This window comes from Phycodurus eques, chromosome 10, assembly GCF_024500275.1.
Source record: "Phycodurus eques isolate BA_2022a chromosome 10, UOR_Pequ_1.1, whole genome shotgun sequence".
Classification (NCBI taxonomy): Eukaryota; Metazoa; Chordata; class Actinopteri; order Syngnathiformes; family Syngnathidae; genus Phycodurus; species Phycodurus eques.
Window position 1 is genome coordinate 20,043,594 of NC_084534.1, and position 23,626 is coordinate 20,067,219.

General features: G+C 39.9%; 1 protein-coding gene across 1 annotated transcript in view; it reads right to left on the reverse strand.

Annotated features, from left to right (window-relative positions):
- LOC133408525 (guanine nucleotide-binding protein G(i) subunit alpha-2) overlaps positions 1-23,626 on the reverse strand; it is a 43,284-nt gene that overhangs the window by 19,248 nt on the left and 410 nt on the right. The gene's annotated exons all lie outside the window — the stretch shown is intronic.

A 23,626-nucleotide genomic window follows, 5' to 3' on the forward strand; every position in this document is an offset into this window, starting at 1 on the left:
AGATGAGCATGTGAACACTGGTGAGAAAGATGAGTCGGGTTGGAGGGGGGCATCAGCTTTTCATATTGCTGCAACCACAAGGTGTACAGAAACATTTTGCCATTAGCTTGACTTGAGAACATTAAGGAGCATCAATGAGCTCTCTGCGTCGATGTGCTGACGCAAGACCGGCGAAGCATTACCGCTTATGTTCCCATTATTACATTTTAAACATTAAAATATACAGATATTAGCTAGTATACTGATGCGCTAAGTAGAAACAGATCTATAGTGATAATCTAGCTCATAATTGACGCTCATTAGAACTGCATTTAAAAAATATATTATTATTTTAAACCCTCATTTTTGTTTTAACAAGCAGTGATAAACCATCAACAAGCGCTTTGGTGGGGGAGGCAAAAAAAAAAAAAAGAAAAAAAGAAATATATATATTTTTAAATTCACTAATAGGTGAATCTGCAGGTGCCGAACTGCGAGTATGCGGGGGTCCACTGTAATCAAGCAGAAGATTCATGGACTGTTGGGAATTCTGCTGATTGCTTGGAAGTGATTGGTGATGATATGTATTGGAGGAAAAATGCACTGCAGTATTTGACAGTTTGTGGCGCAGCAGTCTTCTGCTCTATACGACACTGGAATGAAAAAGGGAGTCCAGAACATTCAGAGAGAGATCCTCCCATCCCTCGAAAGCGAACCTGCATGCTGATGAGAAGGAAATAGTTCAACCAGGCTATCGGCAATTTAGCATGTCAGGATCTCTACATTGCTTCTGTTGGACACAGTACTCGGGGTCACTGTTTAGCGAAGTGAACCTAAAGGAGGGTTGACCACTAAAGGCGGGCTACATCCTCGACCGGCCAGTCAATCGCAGGGACAAACAACACTTCACACCTATGGACAATTAGTCTTCAATGCATGTTTTTGGACAGTGGGAGGAAGCCAGGATACCCAAGGAAAACCTACACCAGCACAGAGGGAACATGCAAATTCTTGGATTCAAACTCCTACCCTGATAAATTGTGGGGAAGATGTGCTAACCACTGCAAAACTGTGCTTCCGAAAGGTGACAAACAAAACAAAATAACTACCTATAACTACAGCTTAACTGAAAAGTGTGTCAGTACCGTGAAGTTTGTAGTATAAACAGTGACTCCCCGTAGTATAAACAGTGACTCCCCCCCCCCCCCCCCCCACAGTTTAACCTCAAGCTTAAACAACGATGCGGCTTTTTTTTCCCTTTCAGCATGAGAAAAAAGAAAAAAGAACTCAGAAAATGTGGAATGATGAACTATGAACTGAACTAGTTCATTTTTGGAACAGTGAACTGAACTTTGAACTAGTTCGCAACTTTTAACTAGTTCGCATAGAAAAACACATTTCCACTTGGGTTTATTTCCTACAGTCAGGTTTCCTTGCAATTTTGTACGGACGTTAAACGTTGTTCTTAAACTGTTGGACTATTTTCTATTTGCAGTTGTTGAGAACGTGGTGAAGATCGTCCCATCCTTACTTGTGAACAACTGAGCCTTTCGGGGACGCTCCTTTTACACCAAATCATGACACTCACCTATTTTCACTGAAACTATTCACCTGTGGAATGTTCCAAACTGTTTTTAATGTTTGAATGCAGTTTACGCGAGGACGGATCAGTAGCATGCAGTTTGCAGTTCTAGCACAAGCTCAATAAATATTACCAGTATCTCGGACAGCGCCAGAATCATTTTGTGGTTCTTTTTGCTTTCTCGGTCCAGATGTCTTAGGAGTCTCAACTTGAGCTGTGTAATATGAGGATGCCAAGCGTGCATCCAGCGGGAAACACAACAGAACCACCACTATGAACGCAGACAGAATTCTCGCTATGCTTTTTATCTCTCGTTACTTTGCATTATGCAACTGCCCTGTGACATTTCTATGGGAAAAGTGGACTGTACATATTATTTTTTTTAATCACTCAATAGTGCCTGGGTCTCTCACTGTTGTTCCGACATGATTTTTTGTTTTTGTTTTGTTTTCTCCCCCACAGTGAGAGTAGAATGCATTTCCAGTTTCAAATCATGTTACTAGATTTATACGAAGTGGGTCAATGGGGTCGTGTTTGCGTGGGCTTTCTCCAGGTACTACGGCTTCCTCCCACATTCCAAAAACAGTGTCCAGTGAAGACTTTAAATGACCGATAGGAGCCTATATTTGCCCTGGGATTAGCTGGCGACCACTCCAGGGTGACCAGTGCAGGCTGTAGCCCGCCTCTCACCCAAAGTCAACTGAGATAGGCTCCAGCTCGCCCATGACCCTAATGAGGACAAGCTATTTTGAAAATGGATGGATGAAGGGTTACTGGGGGTTTTTTAGTCTGCAAGTCATAAAATCAACTTGGCTTGTGTTTTTCTTTTTCATACATAATAAATACATGGAACAGATTCATGGATGAAATCTCAAAACCTCAATTCAGTAAGTGTTAAAGGTTTAACTGTGTGTGTTTTGCATTTTCTTTGGGTTTTTTTGTGGCTTTTTGTGACACCTAATCCAAAAAATTTGGAATTAGGAAAAGAAGAACACACATCACTTGTAATCAATTTTATGGAAAACATTTTCATTGTTTTACTATTTTATTAACTTCTGTATACATTTGGGTGAGAGTTGACTGTTAAAAAGCGTGACATCTAAAATATGTGGGAAAATAAATATATGATCATCATGTTGCACATTTCTCCTTATAATTCAATGTGAGTGTTCAAAAGTATATATTTTTTAATGTTATATAATAGCAATGGTTAACTTATTGAAAAATAAAACATTTCCTGTACAGTTAATAAACATTTTTAATGGGAAAAAGTTGGATCCTGGAACAGATCATTTGTAAATCGGAGGTTGACGCGCAAGGTGTTCGATGGGGTTGAGGTCAGAGCTAGTCAAGTTCTTCCACACCAAACTTATCGAAGCACACTCCCTTGCACACCATTCATGCTTCAATAGAAAAGGGACTCATTTGTTTAAGAGGTGTGCCCCAAGACTTGTTCTTAAAATGTCCCAAAATAATTAAGCAACCTTTGCGCTAGCACGTTTATTTAATCTTCTGAGTGAAGAAAGAATCAAAAATAAATAAGTACACTCAAACTTTTAAACTCTTCACCGGTTTGATTTTCTGGCAAGAAAAGCAAAAGCTTCTATCGTGGGAGAGACTGCACAGGCTGTCAGTGTGAGATTCATTTTAAAGCTCTCCCTGTACTGATTAATAATAAATAACATTTATAATAGTGGACCATCTGCAAGCATCCCACTGCTATTAAGAAAATCCATCGTGAAGCACTGGAAGTAGACACTGCATCACCAGCTTCTCCACAATCCTATTCACCTATAAATGAAAGACGGAAGACGTGGACTGTCACAGCATCATAAATTGATTGCCTTTTGGCACAAGACCACAGCACCGTCACATCTCTGCATTCAGCAAGTGGCAGGTTGTAGCTGCAAGTGGCTTGGACACAATTCATCTAATCCTGAAACCCCCCCCAACTCGGTGGTGTCACGACCGCTCGCTACCAACGAGCTTTTACAGCCATTTAAAAGGTTAAGCTCCTGCAGGCGTCGATAAAACAGAGTAGAATACAAAACAAGCCGTGTTTTTGCTGATGGACACAAGCTGAATCGATTTGTTTTATTGAGTAGACACTTCGTTTGTCGGTTTGGTTTACTTCCTAACAGTAGGTTTGGCTCTCAACCAGCTTTGGTATTTAAAGCAATCTGATAAAGACAGGGTCAAAAGTTAAAGAAGCCATCCATCCATCCATCCATCCATTTTCTGAGCCGCTTCTCCTCACTAGGGTCGCGGGCGTGCTGGAGCCTATCCCAGCTGTCATCGGGCAGGAGGCGGGGTACACCCCAAACTGGTTGCCAGCCAATCGCAGGGCACATAGGAACAAACAACCATTTGCACTCACAGTCATGCTTACGGGGAATTTAGAGTCTCCAATTCATGCATGTTTTTGGGATGTGGGAGGAAACCGGAGTGCCCGGAGAAAACCCACGCAGGCACGGGGAGAACATGCAAACGCCACACAGGCGGGGACGGGGATTGAACCCGGGTCCTCAGAACTGTGAGGCTGACGCTCTAACCAGTCGGCCACCGTGCCGCCCTTAAAGAAGCCAAGCTAAAGGAATTAAGTTGGTTGTATGTGTAACAATAAACATCGTCTAATATTTTGGCAGGAAAGTACAAACAAATCTGAGCTTTCTAATGCTGCTACTCTGAGGCAAAACAACAAACTTTTTTGAAGTAACAGGTTCATTTAATTATTGATTATTTCGGCACGCTAAGCACCACTGCATCTGCATTTAATCCACCTGAAGCCACAGTGGCACACATAAAAAAACATGTCTGAGCTCATGCTCCAAAACACTCCACAAAAATGATTTCAATTACAGTTTAAGTGGTTCTCTCTGCTTAATAGTTTCAAAACATTCACTCACAAGTGACTGAACTATAGTGTGTGTATTTTCTACAAAAACAGAACCAAATGGCCCTTGAGTTAACCTCAACGTGTAAAATAACTTTTCCATCCCCAAAACTGGCTTTTTCTGTATGCAGGTAGCGTGATGGTTAGCAGTGTCATTGCTAGTGTATTGGATCACATACACTATAAAGCTTCCTGCATAGGACCAATAGCCGCTCTATGCGCCTGTCACAATCTCCACGTGATTGACAGGCAATCTTCCCGAGGTGTTGTCAGCCTGTTGCCTCGGATCAGCTGGAATAGTCACCATCATGAGCAGGATAAGCCGAATAGAAAATGGATGGATAGATGCTGATAAATGGCAACCACATTTCTGGAGTCATACAGGTGTACATTCCGCAAAAACTCATGTTCGTCATCAATAGCCAACCTCCCGCTGACCGAGTTGGTTTGGGATGAGTGAAGGTCCATTATAGCTGCGGTAATGTGATCACAATGCACACCAATGATCACATTGGGCCCTTCTGGACGGACTGCATGACTCATTTTGCTGGATGAACAGATTCAGGAGGCCCTGACCTGTCAATAGAAATCTAAATGAATAATTGTGATAAAAAGACAGCGTCGGTATCAGGTTGGCATTTTGCATTAGCCGACGGATAATTAACAATATTGTCTGGTTATCGGACTCAACATCTCTACCTACCTGTCTATTGATTTCACATATTTATACGAGTAACTTCCACCAAGGCAGTATGGTACATTGTCAGGTTAAATTATTTCCTCTTTTTTTTTTTCCCTATCTGTGAAAACCATAAATTCGCTCGACTATTTAAGGGTAACAAATATCCACATTATGCATACTCTGTAATCCATGCAGGTGGGTGGTACAAACAAGCAACATATGCAAAGTGGGCAGGAGGAATGTGGTACGTGTTTGAGCGTAGTATAGTACTTTATATTGTCTGGAGTGCTAAAGTAGGTCATGAGCTGTGAATGCAAGAAGATGAGCTCCACCGCTTGGTCTCCACACAGAAGCAGACCGCATAGAGTGTACACAATGTTGAATCCCATTGCTCTGTTTGCTCTCCACCGCTCACTGCACATTGGATGTATGTGACCTGGCCGCTTAATTTGCACCCCACAATTCAATAAGCATCATAAAGCCACTGAAGTAACAAAGAAATTTACCATTGTGACTTAGTGGGATTTAGTGGGATTCAGTAATGTCCTCAGTCTGTTTAAGTTTCTTTATTTCCTCTTTTATTTTAGGCGCCACCTGGAGAATCCATGAAATATTGACATGCCTTTCAGACGCTTGAATCGTTACCCATGAAACATTTGAGGTATAACGCTAATGTCCATTTTCTGTTGCATTTGTCCTCATTAGGTGAGCTGGGGCTTACTTCTAGTACTAGTACTTCTTTTTACTCACTTTATTTTGTAGTAAACACACAGAGGTGGCATCCTACGTGTACATTCACCAGACTCAATGTTCTTCTTTGTCCCTTATTTCTTCTTCATCTCTCATCGACTCCTTTTTCTCCCTACACACCACAAAACGGAACTGCTTTGTGTTACAGGCTACATTTAAGTTTATGTGGCAAGAGTGTTTGAAATACATGCAGTTTGATGTTCAAATGATAGTCATGACAAGTTGTTACTCTAAAAAATGTTGCCTACATATGGCACGTACAAGAAAAGTGGGGTTTTTTTTTGTATTTGTGTTTCTGAGCATTATTTGATTCAACAAACCGTGAACAATGAAAGCCTTTCAAATTTGATTGACACAGGTATATCGATTGCTTATCTCAAGAACAATAGAACCATCTGCTAAGACCGATAACATGCATTTTTCAACACCTGGACCTTAAAAGAGTGCAAGTGCAGCCAGCATGGACAATGTAAAGAATATTAAACCCAAATGTTAGATCTATTTAATTGGCTCCTCCTTGGGCCATATGCGCCATTATGCAGTCAAGGCACGGAGCTGCTAATTGACCGATGCATGTGACTATTTTCTAAAGGCTGTGGTGCACATAATTACAAGAACAACCTGAGCAGTTGTAACACCACATGCATACCAAATGTGAGCCTTCTCATCAAACACAGATCCCTGCGGCTTTGCACTACGCTATACGGGCTGTAGCATACACTGTAGGTAGTAGTGCTTCGTTACTGTACAGTGCAATAAAGTCACGGTCACTTGACTGTGAATACAATTGGACTATGGCACATCTTTCCGCAGGGTTAATCTGGTTTCTAATGCATGCCTGCGGCTACTGGGTGGGTGTCACCGGCACTGCTCTTGACTGCTTCATCTCCCCAACCAACAAAATGAGTCACCAGTGGCAACTTCTCCTCCTCCTCCTCCTACTCAGTGAACGCCACACATGCCGTGACACAAAACTACGCTCTTGGTCGAATCCTTGCCTGTCGGCGGTGTTACTGGATCAAAGTGACACATACGGCAAAGTGGTGCCAAGTGGTATCTTAGAGGCGGTTGATCTCGCCACGGCTGACATTTCAATTGGGGGACTGGAGGATCTGTCTGCATTGCACATTTGAAATACAACCAAATATAGAAGTTTTTTCAATGTATGAATGCAGAGAGAAAAGCACTCAGACCGATCCGATTGTGTGGCACCCCCAAAGTTATGAATTAAAACCCCTGCAAAGTGAATTCAAAAATTTATTTCAGAATCAATTATAGATGTTAGAAGATAATTGCTGAATCCAGTACACGCACAACCTATTTTCACATTCAGCAAAACAGGTAAAAGCACTTACCCGTGGTTCAGTTGAATGGCGAAGAAGACTGGATCAAAGCAACGAGAGGAACTTTTTGTTAAACACAAGATGTCATCACTGAGCCACCGAAGATGCTGATATATACAGAATATTATATTTTTAAACACTGTTCCAAATGAATTTGAGATACACCTAAAGCATTTTGCTAGCCTTGACACCCGCTAGCCAGAGGCTGAGTTGCACTGTATTTGTTTGTGGACTAAACTCGTGACTGGAGCACAAGTGAGTAACATTTCCTGTCCCTTACCTCATACAGTATGTTCCATGTGGGAACTTTGTATGCCTCTGAACTGTACCGAAAAAATCTGAATATATATGTAAATCTTCACTAGCTGTCTGCGACCCAAGCAAAATGGGTCTGCGACCCTCTTTTGGGTCCCAACCCACCGGTTGAGAAACACTGGTCTGTACAGTATACTGTACGTACTGAGTCCAAGCTGTACACACACACACACACACACACACACACACACACACACAAAAATACCCCAAGGATTAAGAATTACTGCCCACCTATCATCCTCTTGAAATCAGCCCGTGCCAGGTGTGCCAATGCGAGTATGGTGCTGCATTACCATGACTGTTGCACGTAATTACAACAGCAACCCGAGCAGGTCAAGCAGATGTAAGAGCATCATGTGACACATGCCACAGTCAAATCGATTCAAACCCTCACGTTCTTCCTTGCTACGATCAGACGTCCGTGATATGCACCTCAAATGACTCACATCAGAGTTTAACGGCTCGATTGTGTTGTGCGTCATGCGACGTGTCAGAAGTTGCCAAGCGTGCACTACTCATCTCTGAGGGAAATTGATACGCACTTTGGCTTGCGGGGGTCCCAATGAATCACGCTAATCAAGTGAATGTGTATTGTTAATCGATGACAACACTTAACATGCAAAAGCTCTTCAGAAAGGCTAAGGAACAGAACCAGTACTAAGGAAAAGAAGTGCTTGGAAGTACAGCATCTCAACTATTCCAAGCAATGTCTGATGTCATGTTGTTCTTTGCACAGCAATCTAGTGAGTACTAAACTCACAGCGCCTCTGCTTGTTGCAGCCAAGTAGTGTACTCAATTTTGCCAGAATCAGCAATAAATCTCACACTGTCCTGTTTCATGCAAATGAACCACTGCTCACCCTGCCCCCCTAAATCTGAAGTACTTGCTTACAGACACGTGAGAGACATATAGCAGCTCCGAAATATTATTGTGTTGTTTAATTTCACACTTGGGTGCTCAGGCACTCCAGAGACTCAACTATTTGTCTACAAGAATTTTAAGTGAATTTAGCATAATATGTCAAGTGTAAAGTTGTGGGCGGGCCGTGCAGATATTTTTAGGAATATGTGACAAAATATTGATTATTTAGACCTGGAGTGCTGTCAGCAAGTATGCAACAGCATATGGACAGTTTTGATTGATTGACCTTTTTATTTCAGAAAAAAACAAAACAACTAATGAAAAATCTATCGTATCAATATTCTGTATTATCAGTCCAAAAGGGAGAAGGAAAAACGTGTTTAGATCCTACCCCTTCACCGTTACCTTAGATATATTATCCAGTAATTCAAGAATTGCAATTCAAAATACATACATACAGTACTACAACAGTATATACCACCCAAAAACCTATACAGTACATGTACACAAATATTTATACATGAGCACCGCCCCCCAAGACACCCATTTGTTCTTTCCTGTGTTGAAGATAAGAGAACTGAATTTGAATGACGAGAACTGATTGTGAACATATGTAGAGTTGAAATTTCAGTGAGGAACAAAAATAGTGTCAGAGAAAACTGAATTAAAATTCATACTCTTACATTCGGTTTCAACTTTATTGAACTTCAAGTCCAAACTAATAAATTATATTTCAAATTATATTATTCTGATTCAATCATTAAATGTAATGATTAAAAATGAAACAATATAAATTCAAATGTAGATTATTGGTGGCACGTATTTCAGCCTGTATGCCTGCGCGATAAATGCGTTGCATTGTGTGAGGCAAATAGTGTTCACGTTTTTTTTCTGACACCACCCCCTCCCAAACACCGTCTACAACTGCCAACACCACCCCCCATGCAGTAAAATGTACAGTAAAAAAGCAGCCTAAGGCACACCTGTGCAATAATCATGCTGTCTAATCAGCATCTTGATGTGCCACAACTGGAAGGAAAAGGGATTGTCTCTGTAAAGCAAAAGTGTTCAATAAAACAAATTTAGATTAAATTTACAAAACATTTGAAATCTTTCAGTTCAGCGCATGAAAAATGGGAGCAAAACAAAAGTGTTGAATTCATATTTTTGTTCGGTATATTTTTCACCTGCAACTCCCTAGTGTTGGATATCATTCAGAATGAACAGGTTTCTTTCTCTTACTGAGGAAAACTGTCCCTAAAAGGTCTGTGGCGCGCACGAAAAAAAAGGGAGGCCATTACAATGTGACAGACGTAGCACAGCATCCCATCTGACGGCGACGCCGCTTTAATCTTACAGCTGGTCGAATGCATTAAAGAGTGAAGTGTGTCTCTGAGGTCAGGATCAAAAAATTGGATACGATTCATTTCCGACGGATCAAACCAAATATATTTTTGTAGGCCACGGCATGCTCGCTGCGTGTCCAGGCGCGAAGAATAGATGTTTCATTACTGCTGACCTGATGCCTCATCTTCAGGGAGACAAATTGGGGATCTTGCGCCACTTCCACTTGTAGAGCATGTTTAATTGTTGCTATATGAAGGTGTGACCTCATTCGCTAACAGCTTTCCCTTCACACGGTGGAATCAGTGGAGGAAACACCGAGGTATATGATGGGTTTTTTTCTCAGCTGTAAAATTTGGGAGAAAGCTGCAGACACTGGAATCCTCTCATCCAGTGCGGTTGCGGATTGACTGTCACCTTTGTAAATGCCTCTATTTATCTCTTCACGCTGCAACTCTGTTGACTTCCAGACGGGTTTATTTAACACTGGCAAGACAAAGGTGAAAGTAGTGAGACCACACAGTACTGAGACACAATGGTCGTTTGCAAATAAAACTCAAGGTGAGCCAACACTATAAAGAAACAAGAATACACAAACTGGACACTTCATTAGGTACACCATCACATCTACTCACATCCAATAGAGCTGGAGCAACAACAACAAAAACTGCATTTATGAGAATAATAATACTAGAGGTGCAACAATTAATTATCAAATTAATCAACAACTATTTGGATAATTTATTAATCGTTTCGAGACTAAATTGTCCAAATCCTCAGAAATTCATCATTTCAACATTAAATATTCTCAGATTTTTATAGTCCTCCATGAAAGCAGACTGATTATCTTTGTGTTCAAAGAAAATAAAACATTTGCAAACAATGATTAACATTTTTGCTGATTTTCCGACGGATGTTACGGACTAAACCAGTAACCTATTCAAAATCAATTTACTCAATTTATATCCTGTCAATTTGAAGTAATATCTTGTTTTTGAATACAGAAATGGAAATGAAAAATGTTTAAAATAAAATTCATCAATTAATCGATAAAATAATGAACAGATTAATCTATTATTAAAATATGCATTAGTTGCAGCCCTAAATAATACCCAGATGCCAACCACAGGTGTAAAAATACTGTTTACAGTGTCAGTCAAAATTAAGCATTATTATCTTTACACAAGGCATAACCTTTCATACAGCTCTTATATTGGATTTTATTAGCCAGTGAATGTAAAAGAACAGAAGAATGCCCTATAACTCCACTTCAACAAATGCAATGAGGAGTTTTGAGCTAATCCAATTAGCTGTCATATATTTCATGGATTTAGTGTTTTCTGTAGTGATGATTATATAGAGCAGCTCTGGGAAACGTCCTGATCAACAACTTATTTTATACAGGATTGGAAAGAAAAAACATGATCACAATCGGCGTGATCAGCTAGTATTTTGTTGGCCTGCTGTTTTTTCATAATTATTATTTCAAAAATGAGCAGAGCAAAACCCAATGAATGAAGCCAATATTCCCATGGCAACCACATAAAGGGAAAAAGAGATTGATGGGTTGCAGTTAGGTTGCTATTCCAACTTCAAAAATGTAGACTCTTGAGCATATTGCCGTACGAGCTCTTCTCAAAGCAAATGCGCGCATGCACGCACGCACACACACAAATATATATACTGTACATAAAGATGCAAGCACAGGAAATAAATCACTGTATTTTTATGACCACACTTTGATCCCATACACACAAGCAGAATTGGGGTTACTTTTCACAACGTTTTCATCGATTTAAAGTACCTCGTAGTTTAACATTTCAACAACCAAATGGTCGCGCAGGTGGAAATTTTACAAAAGACAACGTGGCATACACCTCTTGCTAAACCTTAGCAGAGGTCAGTTAAGGGTTAAGTCACACATTTTGGCTTTTCTTTGAATTTTTGCTACACATATCCTGAAGGCATAACAAGGGGAGTGGTGAGAAGAACAACACTACGAACCAGGCTAACTGCTAAACCCCTTTTTAAAAGGGTTTATATTTAGCATCTTACAGTGGTCAACATATTTTTACACTTGAAAGGTATTTTTTTTTTAATGAGGCATAAAGCTTTACACCCATCAACCCTCATCATTCACTGCAAAAGTAAAGAGAAGACTAAAGATGCTAAAAAAAAAAAAAAAAAAAAGGGTTTCATTGTTTTACAAAAAAATATATTACAGTGGTTAGCTTATATATGTACAGTACATAGAGAGGTACAGCTCACTAGAATATAAAAACTGATATCTATTTCAGTAGTTCAATTCCCCCCCCCCCCTTGCCCCCCCCTTCCGTATTAAAAAAAATAATAATAAAAATTATTATTACAGCTAACGGAAACACAACGTCACCATCTTAAGACATTTGAATATTCTCAATTCAATTCATATTTAGAGAGCCCTTTTAAAAAAAAACAGGTGAAACAAAGTGCTATACATACATTAAACAAAATCAAACATAATAACCAAAAGTTAAACACAATAATAATAATAATAACAATAATAATAATAATAATAATAATAATGTAATTAATTAATCAAATGTTCCTTTTGTAATAAAAAAAAAACAACTAAAAGCATAAACAAGTCCGTGACATTAAAACACTCCTGCAGATCGAAAATCTTGACTGACTAGTCTGGTCACATGCAATCAATTTTGTCAACGGGAGTAGGGGGATTTCTGATGAGGGGCAATAGGGGGGGCCAAGCCCAGTGTTTGGGAGGCACTGGTCCCCCCAGAAACGCCACTGGGCCTGTTTGGTTGGCGGTCTCAAGGTGTATCTCAGAGGAGAGAAAAAACATATTCTCTCTTCACATTAGCGTACAGGAGGTCAGGTGTTTTTATTCCCTCTAATGGCACAGTGTACATTTTGTGGGAAATTGTAAGCAGATGAGAATAGAAAGAGGAATATGATTACGGTCTCCACTGACCATGAGGGCGCCGAGATTCTGTAGTTGTAATCTTGCGATCAAAGTGTGCACGTGTAAACAAACAACTGCAATTTTCTAACAAATTCAATATGGATTAAATATATATATAAAACATAACATAAAAACTATAAAGATAATTTTTAATTCCGAAATTAGGTGGGACTTGGCCTTCTGAAAATAGTTTTTCAATAATATGTGTAGTGTAAGAGTTTCACTTTTTGAGATGAACTAAATTAACTTTTCTACAATATAATCATTTATTGTGATGTACGATCATTCAGAATGCTAAACTTGTATTAAAAAAATATTGCCTGTATTGATAATAAAGGTTTACAGACAAACTTCAAAACAGATCCATGTTATTTTCATATATTTATCTTTTCTTTTTTTTTAAATCAATGCTTTTGTCTATCCATTTATTTTCTATAGTTTATTCCTGCTCTAGTTCAGGGTCAAATCTGCTGAAATTTTCTCCTTTACAACAGCAGATAACACTGATAGCTTGTTGCCTATTTTTGTCTCCCCAATGACACGGATTTGTAATTATCTGGCACGGTCGTTTTCGCCATTCATCACAATCCTCCAAGTTGAAAAGTTTTTTTTTTTTTTTTTTTTGGTCGACGAGTAACAAACGCCATCAAGCGCCTCCTCCATCAGCTGACTTTGGAGTCAAGTGCAATTATGCAGATAGATTGGAGTCAATAGTGGGAGCATCTTGACGAATACTTGTGATAAAAAGAATTTGCCACTTATGCGCTCTTCATCTAAGACAAGAGAAGTGTGAAGCGAAAGAAGGAGCGGGAAAGTAAGGGGATATTAGACGACATCCTGAATTATGAATGCCGCTGATAATGGAAGTGTGACTGGAATATGAAAGATTGGGAAGAATCCAATTAGGCAGAACCCTGTGGAGGGAGCGTTTGGAAGTAACAGCGCTTTCACATGAAGGCCTCGGGACTTCATTCACTCGGAAGCTGCGATGAATGGCGACGATCCACACGTCTCTGCAGAAACCACAATGTCGTCTTCAATTGACATGTTTTTCCTGTTTGTTTCAAATTAGACATTCCCCTGGTCTTATGCTGCAATTGAGACAACTTGGGAGTTGGAAATACAGGCATTGACCTAAAAAAATCAAAGCACTTAATGAAATGTCCGCTTATGGCTCAGATCATTAATTCCCTGCTACTCAAAGCCTTAAGGACTATACGTAGGTATTTGCATTTGTTGATATGCTCCACATGCTTGAAGACATTGCAAATGATCTGTGGTCTTGCAGTTTCAAAATGTAGCCAGCTCGATTTTGAATCGGGTCATAGTCAGGAAGAAGCCAGCAACAGAGGCACAAGTCCAACATGAGTCTTTTGTGTGCTGTTGGGATGAAGTGTCGACTTCACATGCAACGGGAAGAAGAAAATACAGCAAAGGGTTGAATCTATTAGTCAACTCGTCGTCTTTACCACTGTGTTATGATTATAGCTTCAACTAGATTAATTGCCAATCACGTGTTTTGGCATTCACAACATGGATGCGTAGCTGAAATCAACAGGAGGTGAGGTTGGTCTGCATAGCAAATAGGGAACGGTAGCTCAAATGTGTGGAAGCATTTTACTAAAAATTAGGCAGTTAGCATTGTCACTTGGAAAATATCAAGTCTAAGACAAAGGCACAAGTGCTATGAGTGTCCATCTGAAAAGGGATCCGCTAGCGCAAGGTGACGAACAGCCTAAATCCTCACGTCACCCATCTGCAAATGCACCAAATGCCCTCCTTTAGCAGTAAACGAGACAATATACTGCAGCGTTTGCTTGGATGGTAAAACACAGATAAGCGACAGTCCATCAATAACCTCTTAACTGTGAAAATGAACGGTTAATGTCGCCAGCAACTAGTGTTTCGCTGAAGCCTTCATCCCGCAGAGCCACGGGAAGTTCTTCTTCCTCCTTCAAGTCGCTCCACCCCCCGACTCCACCACTCTTTCACCCTCAGACACCTTGATGCTCTCACAGATAGTCAGATCTCATAAAACTTTTGAAACTATCCACGTAACACAAATGGCAGGTTTTTTGGGGAGGTGTGGGGGTGGGGTGGGAGTAAGCCGAGCTTTTATGTTCTGTTTGGTCAGCAATGGTTTTCGCCTTGGAACTCCGCCATCAATGTCATTTTTGCTCAGTCGCTTCCTTACTGTTGTGCCATGAACACTGACCTTAACTGAGGCAAGGGAGGGCTGCAGTTCTTTAGATGTTGTCCTGGATTCCTTTGTGACCTCCTAGATGACTCATTGCTGTGCTCATTAGTGGATAATGGCTCGCACAGTGGTTCGCTGGATTCATGGCATTTTGTTGCAGATTTTTTAGATCAATTTGGCCGACTTAATTTTGTCGGACAGGTTCTATTTAAGTGATTTCTTGATTGAAAAGGTCCGCAGGTAATCAGGCTTGGGTGTGGTCAGTGAAAATAAACTCAGCTTTCCAAAAAAATTGATTAGCCAGAGTTAAGTCATGATTTAACAAAGGGGGCAATTGCTTTTTCACACATGGCCAGGTACCTTTGAATATTTTATTTCTTAATTAATAAAATCACTATTAAAAAACTGCATTTTATGTTTACTTGGGTTATCTTTGTGTGATATTCATATGTGTTTGATGATCATTAATATTAAAGTGGGGAAGAATAAGAATTTGAGAAGGGAGCAAATACTTTTTCACGGCACTGAATTAACAAATGTGTTGACTTTCGTAATTTCTAGCCGTGTGTCATCAAATGTTACAGTGAGGCAGCAATGATGAATCAGCTCGACCAATGAGTGAGGCAACGGTGGTTTACGTCACATTTACAGTACAATCGGCTCGATGGAATAGTACATGTTAGTATCGGCTTTTTTCAATAGAAATACATCAAGTAGAATGAGAAGAACCACATGGAACAATCTCAGTACGAAGTTCTTTTTTTCCCTCTTCTATCAGAGATAGAAGATATTTGTCTTCAGTGCCGAAAACCTTTATCTGATGTGCTCCAGTATCTGTTCTGTTGCCTCAACAACACAACTATCAACCGTGACGCTAGATAATGAAGAACATAAAACATTAAATAAGCCAAATGCTTGATGAAAGGATGCGATTGCTTAGCTGTGCGTATCGATACTGCAGGAGATTTGCCTGCATTTTATTAATGCAGGCTGGAAGAAAGAGTTTTCCTGATTTTATTTAACAAAAAAAAAAAAAAAAAAAAAAAAAAAAAGTGTAAATGTGAAACATCGCTGTGGTAAATCTGTTGACACAGCTCACATTTTAGGCACAGTGCATCAAATCGAGCCTGCCTGAGTGTGTACTCCAGCGCAGACAACTGCAATGCCGTAAACAAAATTCAACATGCATGTGTAAAACCTAATCTCTTAAACTCGCCTGGTATATAACTACAAAGCATTTTTCTATGAAGAATTAGTGGTATTGATGAGAGACATGACTAACTGTCTTGCTTGTCACTTTGTGGGTGGTTATTATCATTTCTGGATGGACGGTCTCACCCTGAGAAGTGAGTCATTTCGGTAAATACCTATTATTATTATCATGTGCCCAGGGTGGGCTTTACACATAAACTGCAGTGGATGTTTGGTTGTTGAAAATAATAAGACTAATGATAATAATACACCAGGATATTTTTTTTTTTTAGGTTGAAAATATGAGAAATTGAGACTGCAGTCCTTGCTCAAGGAACATACTGCTGGTCTCAATACAATTCAAATTATTAAAAAATTAGGAAAGTTTTCGAGTTCCATTTAAGCATTACGCATCACACAGAAAACCGCTATCAAGACAAAGTGTAATGCGAAGTTGGTTCACTTCAGCCATTTCACCAACTAGCTTAATTGTCATACAAGTCTAAAATAAAACAGAACATTGATCGCATCTACAAACCCAATTCCAATGAAGTTTGGACGTTGTCCATCCATCCATCCATTTTCTGAGCCGCTTATCCTCACTAGGGTCGCGGGCGCGCTGGAGCCTATCCCAGCTGTCATCGGGCAGGAGGCGGGGTACACCCTGAACTGGTTGCCAGCCAATCGCAGGGCACATACAAACAGACAACCATTCGCACTCACAGTCACGCCTACGGGCAATTTAGAGTCTCCAATTAATGCATGTTTTTGGGATGTGGGAGGAAACCGGAGGGCCCGGAGAAAACCCACGCAGGCACGGGGAGAACATGCAAACTCCACACAGTTGGGGCCGGGGATGGAACCCGGGTCCTCAGAACTGTGAGGCTGACGCTCTAACCAGTCGGCCACCGTGCCGCTTGGGATGTTGTGTTAAACATAAATAAAAACAGAATACTATGATTTGCAAATCATGTTCAACCTATATTTAATTGACTACACCACAAAGACAATATATTTGATGTTCAAAATGATCAAATTTATTGTTTTGAGGAAATAATCATTAATTTAGAATTTTATGGCTGCAACACGTTCCAAAAAAGCTGGGAGAGGTGGCAAAAAAGATTGAGAAAGTTGAGGAATGCTCATCAAACACCTGTTTGGAACATCCCACAGGTGAACAGGCTAATTGGGAACAGGTGCGTGCAATGATTGGGTATAAAAGGAGCGTCCCTGAATTGTCATTCACAAGCAAAGATGGGGTGCGGTTCACCTCGTTGTAAACAAGTGCGTGAGAAAATAGTCGAACAGTTTAAGGACAATGTTCCTCAACGTACAATTGCAAGGAATTTAGGGATTTCATCATCTACGGTCCATAATATCAAAAGGTTCAGAGAATCTGGAGAAATCACTGTATGTCAGCGGCAAGGCAGAAAACCAACATTAAATGCCCGTGACCTTCGATCCCTCAGGCGGCACTGCATCAAAAACCGACATCAATGCGTAAAGGATATCACCACATGGGTTCAGGAACACTTCAGAAAACCAATGTCAGTAAATACAGTTTGGCGCTACATCCGTAAGTGCAACTTGAAACTCTACTATGCAAAGCAAAAGCCATTTATCAACAACACCCAGAAACGCCGCCGGCTTCTCTGGGCCAGAGCTCATCTAAGATTGACTGATGAAAAGTGGAAAAGTGTTCTGTGGTCCGACGAGTCCACATTCAAATTGTTTTTGGAAATTGTGGATGTTGTGTCGTCCGGGCCAAAGAGGAAAAGAACCATCCGGACTGTTATGGACGCAAAGTTCAAAAGCCAGCATCTGTGATGGTATGGGGCTGTGTTAGTGCCAATGGCATGGGTAACTTACACATCTGTGAAGGCACCATTCATGCTGAAAGGTACATACAGGTTTTGGAGAAACATATGCTGCCATCCAAGCGACGTCTTTTTCATGGACACCCCTGCTTATTTCAGCAAGACAATGCCAAACCACATTCTGCACATGTTACAACAGAGTGGCTTCGTAGTAAAAGAGTGCCGGTACTATACTGGCCTGCCTGCAGTCCAGACCTGTCTCTCATTGAAAATGTGTGGCGCATTATGAAGCGTAAAATACGACAACGGAGACTCCGGACTGTTGAACAGCTGAAGCTGTACATCAAGCAAGAATGGGAAAGAATTCCACCTACAAAGCTTCAACAGTTAGTGTCCTTCCGTTCCCAAACCTTTATTGAATGTTGTTAAAAGAAAAGGTGATGTAACACAGTGGTAAAGCTGATCCTGTCCCAGCTGTTTTGCAGCCATAAAATTCTAGGTTAATGATTATTTGCTAAAAACAATAAAGTTTATCAGTTTGAACATTAAATATCTCGTCTTTGTAGTGTATTCAATTAAATATAGGTTGAACATGATTTTTAAATCATTTTATTCTGTTTTTATTTATGTTTAACACAACTTCATTGGAATTGGGGTTGTAAGAGTGTCAGCAGTAAAGCTGGAGTCATACCACTTTGAATGCACATCCGATTATCATTTGTCACGTGTTGACACTGCTCCATATTTGCACATTAGCAATACATGTCAAAAACCACAGAAAAAGCCCAAAAAAACATGAGAGCTAAACCTTAGACGTTTTCTAAGACGCAGCCTCATGTCATATGTGATATGGCTGAATATTGCAAAGCGACAATTAATCTTTTGAAATGCGTTGCAAAAAAAGTCAAACAAAAACCAAACAATTCATGTTTTGATTCGTTAATTGGGAGTAAAAATTTGCTGGGAACAGTGCAAACTGATGTGCAATGTTCCACTGTCCAGTGAAGAAAACCTACAGAGCTCCTTATCAACAAGAACAACAACAACAGAAGAAAGAAAAACATCCTTTCTGGCACTGTGCTGAAACTGCTGTGCAAATCTAGTTAGCTTCACTTAATGTACATCAAAATTGACTCATCCTTCATATTCAGTTGCCGTCTCTGGTTCAAAATGAGCCTGAAACTACATCATTGTGATGACAGAACTTTCAGGGGGGGAAACAAGAAAATAAATCAGATGCTGCCCGCACTCATTATTCAGTCGCCACTATGGACTGACTCATCGTGTCTTTGTCAGAGCTAATGTGCATCCTCCCACACCCCCGCACTGACAAACAGGAATATTATGGCTTGCATAGGGTGTCCTTAAATCAACTGCAAAATAGATAGACAGCAGAGTGAGCTTCCTGTAACTCACGGCAATAAATAGTTCATGGGAAAATATCTAAAGTTACAATGCTGAGCCCCTGGTGATCACAAATGTAAGGGTCAATATCACTATAAAGTGCCTTTGGTGTCCTCACCCCAATCACTTAGTCATGAAAATGGAGCGGAATCATGAAACTCTGAATTCTTATTATAATGTAAGTCACTGGTGTCAAACTGGTGGCCCGAGGTTCCAGATCTGGCCCGCCACATCATTTTATGTGGCCCGCGAAAGCAAATCAAAATTACTAATTGTGTTTTATTGTCATAAAGTTGAGATATCGCAAGCATTTTTTTGTTACCAATCCCCCTTTGAAAATAAATGTACTCGTTGAAAAATGTTTTATAACATTCTGATTTTAAAAGTAGTTATTCATCAATTTGTCGTGTAATTATATGTGGTGATAATTCCTTTATATGGGTTCACAGTCATAACGGCCCCCAGAGGGAAGCCATAACTACGATGTGGCCCGTGGCAAAAATGAGTTTGACCCCTGCTGTAAGTGGTCAAACATTTGCACATGTACCAGTGCAGTGATAAGACTTGATCTTAGCATGTCGTTTACACCACTCTGCTAACGACAGTATGTGTAGTAAGTGGTTAAATGCTAAATCCACTTTTTACATGGTTTTATTGTCCACAACAAGTTGAAAAGGTAAATGTAAGTGAGAAAGAACAGATCATTTTGATCTTCAATTTTCATAAAGACATCGAACATGTAGAGCACTGACCTCTGCCAAGGCCAGACAGTTGGCTACTGTCATTTAGTTTGTATTTACACTTGAGAGGCTTGGTTTGTATAAGATCGTGGTGGGGGATGGTGGTATTTCTTCTTTTGCAACTGCTTTCTTCTTCATTGTATTTCCAGAAGCCTGGGTGCCTTGTAGCACCATGCTGCCTCTCACAGGTCAGCTTTGGTATTACAACAGACATCTGAGTTGGTGGGGAGACTTATGATAGTTTGTGGATATGGTTGTGTGTGGTTTGCTGTGTCGGAGCAGTAAGAACACACTTGCCAGTATTTTCCTTGTCATGTGGGCTGTCTCTCACATTTTAAAAATTAGATAATATGTTAAAAAAATCACTGCGAGTGTACCCCACAGAATCTGAATGTGTGAAGTTGCAACGGCTGTGTGAATGACCACTTTGCACACAGCAATGTGAGGCGCATATGTGCCGGCTCTACTGTTCGATCACGTGTTTATGGAAAACTTTTTAAAAACTAATAAGAAAAAGATATAAAAAACGAGGTTTCAAAATTTTGAGAAGCTAACAGGCTACCAGGGCTCCCTCCGGCTGGCAGGCGGGGGGCGGCGGTCTTGTCTGCGGCGTTACCTCGTCGCCTGGGAACTTCAATAACGTCACAGAGCTGTTCTGTAAATTGTGGCATCTAGGGAAGATACATTTTGGGGTGAAAGCATACTGGAGCTATCGAGCTAACGTCACTCAATAGTGGTAGAAATGTAACTCGCAATTTCATTGGATAACCACTGATAAGAACGAAGGCATTCAAGTTTTTATATAGTCTGGGGAGGGGGCACTCATGCTTGATGCCGTTTCAGCCACGCCAAAAATCTGGAAAACTGAAATGGTGAAAAACAGTTTCATGCTATATCGCCACAATTCATTACTACATTTCTCAGTCTTTGCATATGTTTTGAGCGATTATCTTCGAACGTATGTATTTAGAAACAAAATAATAATTTTGTTTTACAGCAATACCCCGGTCGTCCGGGTGTATTGCTGTATTCCATTTCCCTTTTACATCTAGCTTCTGTGATAGCTCTCATACTGCTTCCGTTCCCCACCATTTAACGTCAGAGCTGGTTTTTTTTACAGCAGCAAAAGGGGCAACAGTCTCTACATGCTGGCAAACAACGTCTGGCAGCATTTTATCAGTTTTACACACAACGTTTACAGTCCGCTTCTGCAGTATTCAGTTCAGTGCTGAAATTGCCCACCAAGCACAATTTTTTCACGGTGCTTATTCAGGATTCCGCACACAGGTTGCAGCGAAGGCATGCTGGCGTGGGCCTGGTAGAGGACACACAAACACGCATACACACACACACACACACATGCACTAGCTACACTCGCTTATTGACTTGTCAGCTGACTAGCCATCCTGCAGCTCTCCGTCCTGGCTTGCGTTAACAGCTTGTCACAGCAAGATGACACACGTCCTGCACCACACACGCACACCAAGCATCATTCTGCACGACAACACACACGTTTACACATGAAGAGCTGTACAAGATAAGATCGACGAGGAGCGAGGTGATTGCAATCTGCAGTCATCTCTAGAGCACAGGGCTAATTATTGTGCTCAAAGTTTTTACCTTTTCCAGAGCCAAAAATAAACAGGCAGGTGTGTCATAAAGTTGGGTCAAGGGTAATGAGTTCAAAAGTACATTTCAAGGTTCTGATCGAGGTATTAGTGAGATAATGACGTGACTGTAGTTTCCAGAGATGTGCAAATAAACTGCATATATAGACCGGTTGTAATATGTCAGTGACCCAAAAGAGGAGGGGTGGGAAAAGTATGGCCCAGGGGCCATAATATGGCTCACTCTATGCTTTAATTAGGCTCATGGAACATTTACATTAACATGAGCTGTGTAAATTTGTTACATTTATTACTTTTAATGAACTTTGTTTTCCTAAAAATTGGTGACTTCAAATGCAGTTACTTATTTTCATTTTTTATTCATTTATCACATTGAATAATAGGTTAATTTAGTTATTTCAAATAATATATTACTAAAATGAAAAACTACAAATTTATTTTACACAATTTATTCTATTACAATCAAATAGTGACAAATAGAATTAACAAAAGAATACAAATGAATAAAATTGGTTAATTGAAATGTATTTATTCATTTATCTTAATATATTCATACTCAACTATTGTAAAAATCAGTTTAATGTAAATAATAAAATAAAAATATTGAAGATTTTACATTAACATGAGTCCTGTAATTTGTTGCATTACTTAATTTTAATGATTTATTTTTATTTAATCATGACACTCTTATCAGACATTCTTAATTTCAAATAGGGTTTCCTGACTAAATAAAAGGTTGAATAAAAATAAAACATAAAAAAACAAAAAAAATGCAGAGTTAAAATGTACTTATTTGTTTACTTTTTCAATTTATCTCATCAAATAATTCATCAATTGATGTATTGTAATAATAAAACTACAGGGTGATTGAAAAGTAACTCCCTATTTTTAAATAATAATAAAAATAATAAATAATTTATTTCTGAACTATAATTCTTACAAGAAATGAACATGAGAAGAAAGAGGAGTGCAAGGAGTTTTATTTAATTTTTTTATTTAAAATCCACCAGTTTCTCAAGCCACCTGGGAAACGCATTAACTGATTTCACAAGGAACTCTCGTATTCTCCCTTCAAGTTCTTCCAAAGTCGTTGGTTTGGTAGACTTGTTCCTTTAACCAACTCCACAGAAAAAAAGGTCACAGGGTGTTAAATCAGGACTTCTGGCTGGCCACTCATACACAAAAAAAAAAAAAATTGAGAAAAATATTACAACATATGGCGGCACGGTGGACGACTGGTTAGAGCGTCAGCCTCACAGTTCTGAGGCCCCGGGTTCAATCCCCGGCCCCGCCTGTGTGGAGTTTGCATGTTCTCCCCGTGCCTGCGTGGGTTTTTTCCGGGCACTCCGGTTTCCTCCCACATCCCAAAAACATGCATTAATTGGAGACTCTAAATTGCCCGTAGGCGTGACTGTGAGTGTGAATGGTTGTTTGTTTCAATGTACCCTGCGATTGGCTGGCAACCAGTTCAGGGTGCCCGATGACAGCTGGGATAGGCTCCAGCACGCCCGCGACCCTAGTAAGGAGAAGCGGCTCAGAAAATGGATGGATGGATTACAACATATGAATAAATTGTAAGTATTTTAAAATAGGGAGTTACTTTTCAATCACCCTGTAAGTTGGTAAAATGGGAAAAAAATCCATTGAATTGAATTTACCACATTTTCATTTATTTTATTGCATAATTGGTTAGCTGCTTATAATTAAAATAATTGTAAATTATAAAATTAAATGAGAATTAACTCAGTCCCCCCCCCCCCCCCATCTACGAATGACCAGCTGGGTCTGCGCATTTAAAAAATCAAATGTGGCCCTGGAGCATAAATATTTGCCCATCCCTGTGATGGGGCAAAATATTAGAAACATACCTCAGTATGATTGACAGTGTCATGAGGGAGGCAAAATGAGAATGACAATCAAAATGAAGCATCATTATC